Source organism: Dinoponera quadriceps, unplaced genomic scaffold (assembly GCF_001313825.1).
Source record: "Dinoponera quadriceps isolate SergipeBrazil2010 unplaced genomic scaffold, ASM131382v1 scaffold2243, whole genome shotgun sequence".
NCBI lineage: Eukaryota > Metazoa > Arthropoda > Insecta > Hymenoptera > Formicidae > Dinoponera > Dinoponera quadriceps.
In genome coordinates this window covers 6,581-14,561 of record NW_014556271.1, presented here as the reverse complement: position 1 = coordinate 14,561, position 7,981 = coordinate 6,581, and the positions used below count along the sequence as shown (strand labels likewise).

The 7,981-nt window shown below is 38.9% G+C and overlaps 1 pseudogene; it reads right to left on the bottom strand.

Moving 5' to 3' along the window:
• Positions 1–97: 97 nt before the first annotated feature.
• On the bottom strand, positions 98–7,570 carry LOC106747231 (annotated as a pseudogene).
• Between the last annotated feature and the right edge of the window lie 411 nt (positions 7,571–7,981).

Sequence of the window (7,981 nt, the reverse complement as noted above, 5' to 3'; positions counted from 1 at the left end):
TGTGTAACTAGCAATGGCCAATACTTTGAATAAAATGTTTTTTACTTTTTTATTAAAAAATAGTGTTTCGATTTCACAAAAAACGCTCACTTCATACCGGTACACCTGGTATATTTTATGCTTACGTCCTCCCTACCAAGCATGTAAGCGTCCAAGATGTACAACGCACGCAACTTGGTGAAATATCTGCCCGTCTATTTCGGCTCGTACACCAGCTCAGCGTATACGAGAGTGTTAGGTGGCAATTCCAATTTCACATCCCCAATGGATTCCCTTCATGTAACGGTATACTCTTCTCCTACCCAGGCCTAGATAAAACGTTGCTACCTTATCCTCGTCAACGCATTGTCCGGAACTACAAGGTACCCAGTACCAATCGTACGGTTGATTGCATACTGTGGTATTTACTATTTCCTTTGTCAATTTCCGAGCATCTCGCCCAATGAAATCAACGGCATTATTCAATATTTCCCGCACCTGAGACCAAAATAATGTATCAAGAAATATAATAAGTTGTATCTTAGCTGAATTTGTAAAAACTTGCTGAGATTTCTCTTTAAGATTCTCTAATAATATAGTCTGAATGTTTGAGGAACATGTAAATATTACCTAACGTGAGTAACCGCAATATCTATTTGCCAATTGCTTTCTTATTAATACTCTTAGACGGCAAGACCCTAGTGTGATAACAAACGCATTTATCTATCTATTAACTTACCTTATCTTGCGGCTTGACGTTATGTGGTCTTACACGACTTTTGTCGGGTAAATCCCAATGCTGCAAGCACAATTTTCATATCTCCGCCTACTTCAATTCGATCAACAATGTGTCTTCGCAAAAAGCTGCGATTTTCAAGAGATTCACTATTTGCCTTCTACCCAGGGCGTCGTTAGACTCTCTCGAATACTTCATGAATTCCTCGTCTGCCTCCAATTCGCTAAGAGGTACTAACTGGATCACATCATTGTCTTCCTCATCCTGTGAGATGTTTGATATCATCTTGTTGACAGCAAACAGATAATTCATTATATCTTCCGTATTTTCTTTCTTTCTCTTACATATCAAGTAGCGTTCGGAATTGGCTGGTCTAGAAGTGTTGGGCTTGAAAATACAGACACTTGCGAAACATCTGTACATTAAATAAACCAGTCCGACCCTAAACGGCGTAAACAGGTCAAACAACTTGGTTACAAAGTGTCCACCTGGTCTCACTATCATAAACGCTATCAAACATTGACACAGGTAGAGCCGCTTCGAGAAGATTTCCTATATATTTTCTTGGCCTTCCACAGAGAAACCACCATCTGACATCATGAAGTGTACTCTCTTGTTATACGTATGCTTCATTATCATATCTCTAAATTCTATCTGATGACCCGAATCATACACATCGCCGTTGTCCTTCGAACCATAAAAAGATTGGAAGGTCTCGCATGGTCCGCAAAAAACTCGTCCAATTTGAAATCATTTTCATTCTTCAGAGTGAACCCAAATCCTTTAGCATGCCATTTCTTTCTTGACAAAACGTATTCGCTGAAACCACCAGAGCCAGCGAAGTACAGTGTCTCGTCATGTTACACTATCAGTGAACATAAAGTTGCACGCTTTATTTACGTTCGCCATCTTAAATGCTGCGCGATTCAAGAAGCCTGCGGTACGGATGGTCTCGTAGGGATTTGAATGAGTTCTTGCCTTCCGCATTTCAACTTTATTCAAACTATCAAACATGGTTTTCGAACTGATGAGTTGTGCCATCATTTCTGCATCGCAGAATCTGGTTTCGTCGTCTATAACTTTTTTTTTTAGGTCCCAATGCCATCCAATTCTGCACGTCATCCTTCAATAATCTAAACGGATGCCTGTTCCGTAACCACTCTATATCTTTGACAACTTTTATTATTTCCTCTTTGGGATTCCATTTGAGGCGCGCTTCTTGGAGTTTATGTGTAGCATGTCTAAATCTTCTGCGGCCACGTTGCATAAATAATTCTACCGGCTCCACACGACCCTGGCTGTGTTTCCCAAGACCTGTTCCTGGATGATATCCCATTTTTTCCATCATCCACTGAATCTTCCCAATGTAGGGTACGTCGTTGGTCTTGCTTTTATTTTCATTGTCCAATTTCTGTCGTTTGCATGCACTTTCGTCAGTCCTGCTGGGGTTTACTTGATTGCCAGTTAATGGATTATTAGAGTACCGATCACCAACATCATCGTCGGAAGAAGATGTGCGATCTTCATATATTTCTGTCTTGCGCTTGTTATTTTGGTACACTGGGCCGAAAGTGTCCTTACTATTCACTGCTCTAATAAGAAACAGATCTCTGTGCATTTCTTCAAATTGAAATATCTCAGGAGTCAAACTGCTTTCTTCCGCGTCTGAACTTGAAGAAAGTGTAATATTAAATTATATTGGTTATATTTAAATTTAGATGTATTTAGAGAGAATATTATTAAAAAATATTAGAATTTTTTAAATAGAATATATATGAAGAAATGGAGATATTAAAATTAGAAAAAAAAGAAATATATATTGAATTTATTAGAATTAGAGATAATTGAATATTATTTAGAAGTATTAGATTTACTTAGAATTATATTTAAATAAATATAAAAAAATATAAAAAATAATATAAAAAGAAAAGAAAAAATTGGAGAAAAAATACTTACTTTCTTCTATCTTATTCTCCATTTCACTTTCATTAATTTGATATAAACATTCCTCCATTTGATTTGTAAGATCAGAATGGAATTCCCTAAAAATTCAGAAAGATAATTGCTAAAAAGGAAACTAATAACACGATTTCGGCCAGCGTCTCATCCTATTCCTTCTAAGTAGGCAGTACTAATTTATACTTGGGCATCATTAATTTATTTAAAAATCATACAATACTGCGAATGCCTAGACATCTTTAGAATCTACTTTATTAATATATTTAGAACTATATAAGAAATATTATATAACGTCAAGATTCTCGAAAGTCAATCAGTGCCTTGCCTATGTACTTGCAAAGGTACCTTCTTCAAAAGATAAAAATTATTTAAGTAGCAAAAAAATTATGTTTGTAGAATTCTTTCTAGAACTCTTGTAAAACTGTAAACCTTTTGAAATCTGATATTGAATGTCAAGGAAATTATTGCGGGACAAAATGAAACATAGCATAAAGTGGATGTTTGTCCGAATTGACTCACACAACCAGAAATATTTGTTTAAACTACCAGAAACTATAGAACTAATGAAAATAAACTCAGAACTCTCAATAGTCCATGAGTTTCAGTGAGTTGAGACGTTAGCCCCACACATACTCCTTTGAAACATTTTTATCTATCTTTTATAATTTAAAAGTTATACACAAAAAAGTAAAAGTCCCCTTTGTATCCATCGTAAGATTCAATATAAAGAAAGATGAATTATTAAGGTCAATATAAATGAAAAAGTAGTTCTTGGATAATATGTCTTTGGAAATTCTTGGATCGTTTTAGCTCTTACTCGCATAGAAAGGTTAGTTAGAAATAGTCGTGGGAATATAATTTTTCAACAAAGCAGTAGGGATGTTTGCGAAAAAAATACATAAACAATTAGTAAAATTAAAAAATAAATTTCATAAGTTGCTTTGCAGAACTCATTGGTGAAAAGTATTTCAGCTATGCGGCTATGGCCGCACGTCTACGCAGTCAAACGTCGCCAGGGGCCGGCAATATTTTTGAAAAATTAATTTAAAAAAACATTATTAAAATTTGTTGTTTATATTCATAAAATCACTTATTTACATTCATAAATCATCACGCAGAGAGTGTGGTGGTACTGGCCAATAATCTTCGGCAGTAGCATCACACACATGTTGTGTGAAGGGACAATAACAGTTGTTCCGGCTATCACACACATATTGTGTGAGCGGCCATTAAAGTGTTAAGCACCTATGTATGTTCATTCCAGAGTTTACCATAAAATATTCACCCGCGTTCTACAAAAATAGCTTCATACATGAAAGCTATCACGCCTACACATGTGTACATATGTAAATTTAACAACAATTCTTAGATATACATCAATTATGATCATTCACAATCTGTATGATAGCTTTCTTAACCACAAAAAAAACGAACAATTATATTCACGAATAATATCAAAACATGTGATCCATCAAATCAGTGAGATGGCTATTTTCTTTCATTTCGTTAGCTTTGTAGGTTACTTACCGCAAAACAAACTTGCTTCTGTCGTTATGATCTTTATGTAAGTCCACTTGAAGCTATAATCGTTACGGAGTCATTGAAAAAACAATATTAGTCTACAGGGCACATGGAAGTATTCGTAGCTTAAAAAGGACCTATACCTAAGTTTCTCTTTGCACCAACAGTTTTTCCCAAAGTCTAGTCAGAGACTGATGCACTGACGATGCGTCCAAACGCGTGTTCCCGCGCCGCCAATGATGCCAACCTTTCAAACAAAGTATAAAGCCAGCGGCACAAGGTGCATATTTTCGTGCAGGATTGCTTATTTGATACCAATACTGCGTTCTGACTTGTGCATTTTCAAAAATGGATGACAACACACCAAACAAATCGCAGTATTTCCATACAGCAACCAATCCAACGAATCCACGAGAACAAGAATCGTGCGCTGCTAGTTTAATTAGTAAAATTGACATTTATCGTAAAATATTCATCCATCAAGAACACATTGTGATACAACTCGACGTTTCTGATTGGTCCTTCGTTCTTTTTAGGGATCATTTAATTGACAATTAACTTTAATTTAACGTTTTTCGCACAAGTTGCCCCTTAGTGAAGCAGATTCCACCATATTTTATTTTCGCATAACATATTTGCATCCGCGTTGCTTCGAAAACGCATTGTTTCTAATACCAAAAGTAAATAAATCCCCGAATATTTCTCTGCAGCTTGGGATATGGTGGAATTCTATCGCGCGGTACGCTCAAAGCATTCTTCCACTTTCATGTATGCTTCCTGAACACTTCTCTATGTACGATAATTTTTTAAACAATGACGAATACAAATACCGTTGACGTCGAGGAAATATAATGTTACTAGTCATAATACAATTTCTCCGTTACGATGTCTAAGTATTATCAAGGATTTGTAGATAGCACTTATTCAAACCACGCGTGGACTACAAAATTGCATCTGAATGAATTGTTGGCGCATTGTCTGAGCCCTTGACAAGGTTAAACAATTTATTCATAAGATATTCATCCATCAAGAACACATCGTGATAAAACTCGACATTTGTGATTGGTCCTTCGTTTATTCTAGGGATCTTTCAGACGACAATTCATTATTAACATTAATTTAGCGTTTTTCGCACAAGTTACCTTTCAGTAAAACAGATTACACTACATTTTATTTCCACGTAACATATTTGCACTCTCATTACTTCGAAATAGCATTGCTTCTAATACTGAAAGTAATTAAATCTCAGAACCTTTTTCTGCAGCGTGCAGGGGTCTTGTGAAATTCTATCGCGCGGTATGTTTGAAGCAGGTTTCCACTATCCTGTACGCTTTCTGAACACATTTATATGTACGATTATATTTTTAATAATGATAAATTCAAATCTCGTTGACATCGACAAAATTGATTGTTACTAGTAACAATATCATTTCTCTGTTTGATGTTTATATATTATTAATTATTTGTAGACAGTACTTATTCAAAGCACGCGTGAAATCTAAAATTGCATCTGAATAAACTGTTGGCCCATTGTCTAAGCCCTTGACAAGGTTACATAAATTATTCGTAAAACATTCATCCATCAAGAACACACCGTGATACAATTCGACGTTTCTGATTGGTCCTTCGTCCTTTCTAGGGATCTTTCAATCGACTACTCACTATTCACCTTAATTTAGCGTTTTTCAAGTTACTTCTCAGTGAAGCAGATTCCAACACATTTTATTTCCGCGTATCATATTTGCACCCTCGTTGCTTCGAAATCGCACTGTTTCTAATACCGACTAACGCGTGGACTTCAAAATTGCATTTGAATGAATTATTGGTGCTTTGTTTAAGCCCTTGATTAGGTTTCACAATTTATTCGTATGATATTTATCCATCAGGAACACACCGTTATTTAAGTGGATGTTTCTGATTGGTCCTTTCTTCTTTCTAGGGATCTTTCAATCGATAACTCACTATTCACCTTAATTTAACGTTTCTCGCACAAGTTACTCCTCAGTGAAGCAGATTCCACCATTTTTCATTTCCGCGTAACATATTTACACCCTCGTTGCTTCAAAATCGCACTGTTTCTAATACCGACTAATGCGTGGACTTAAAAATTGCATCTGAATGATTTGTTGGCGCATTTTCTAAGCCCTTGAATAGGTTTCACCAATATTCGAAGGATATTCATCCATCAAGAACACACCGTTATACAATTCGTCGTTTCTGATTGGTCATTCGTTCTTTCTAGGAATCTCTCAATGAACGATTCACTATTGACTAATTTCTTGTTTGTCGCATAAATTTTACCTTAGTGAGTCAAATTTCAACATATTATATTTTGGCGTAGCTTATGTGTATCTGTGTTGCTTCGAAACGTCATTGTTTCGAATGCCGAAAATCATTAAATCATTATTTCTTTCTAACTAGAGTTGGTTGTAGTGGGATGCGCGGTCCGCTTGGTTGCCGATGGTAGCATTGTTTCGTGTCATGCTGCAACCGGAAACCCCGTTGCAAGCCAGCCAAACTGGAAACGCTCATGCCCGAAACTCACGTGGATCAGCGGCGATTGGCTAGAACACGAGCGAAGGCGATAGGCTTAGGCCGCGGAGAACTGACAATGCGTAAGAGACAGGCGATCGGGATTGGCCAAGAACAAGCGGCCAATCAGGGAGCTTCGCGAAAATGAGAGCACGTACGAAATTACGACACGGTTGCAACGCCTTTTTCCTCCAGAACTCCGTCGAAAGAATACGTGGCACACGCGAAGTACCGGACGAGAATTTATATACGGCAAGTGAGATCCTGCGAACATCGCCGTCCAGGACCATCCCGAGGAAGGACGACTTGGTGCGCAGTTTCTGACCGAGGCCCAGGAGACGAACGACCAATTGCTACAGCGACGGTAAATGGCATCATCTGCCGCTGTGGCGGCCATACTCTATCTCGCTTGCATGCGAGCTCGCCCCCCACCACACACCGGCGAGCTAGTCTTTTGTAACTGCACGGCTAGTCTTTTGTCGCTGTACGGCAGAAGAACAGTGGAGACTAGCCCGCCGTTAGAGCTGCATCGTTCTAGTGTTTCTCTACGTAATAAAAGAGTTTTGCTTATTTTCTGTGCCGAGTACTCAGTGGGCACATGTCTAGATTCTTCCCGGGCTATCCCTTTTAACCTCCACACTGATGACCCCTCGTTCAGCTGAAAAAAGTTTTTTTTCCGCTAATACACGCAACCTCAGTTCGCATTGTGCGTCTCGCGTCGGTGGTACCTAACAATAGAAAAGCGTTCTTTTCGCCGCGGTCGTGAACGCTCATGAACTCTCGCACGTCTCTTACGCGCTGTGCGTACATTCTCTTGTACATTTCGGCTGTATTCTTAACCATGGTGCATCACTCACCGATCAAGAAGCCCGAGGTCTCAAGCCCGCCTCTCGACGAACACCATCCGGACATCCGAAGCAGCAGCAACCGGCCGCCGCCTCCTTCTCAACTGCAGGACCAACAGTTCATCGGCTTCAATTCGCCTCCCCAGTGCCAACAGCAGCAGCAGGACCTGCAATCAACTCATCAAGGAGCCGGGTCGACCTCCTGGTCCCTGGGCCTTACGGGCCCTTCTGACCCAGCGGCAGCATCGGCTTCATCAGAAGGCATCCCGCTCGATCAACGTACCCCTCGCGAGAATAGCGCCGGCATCATAACGCCGCATTCTTTCTCGGCCTCGCAACAACATTTCGACCTTGGCAACAAGGTGTTTGCAAACAGTTCCGAAAACCGCTCGAGTTTCGCGGCATCCTC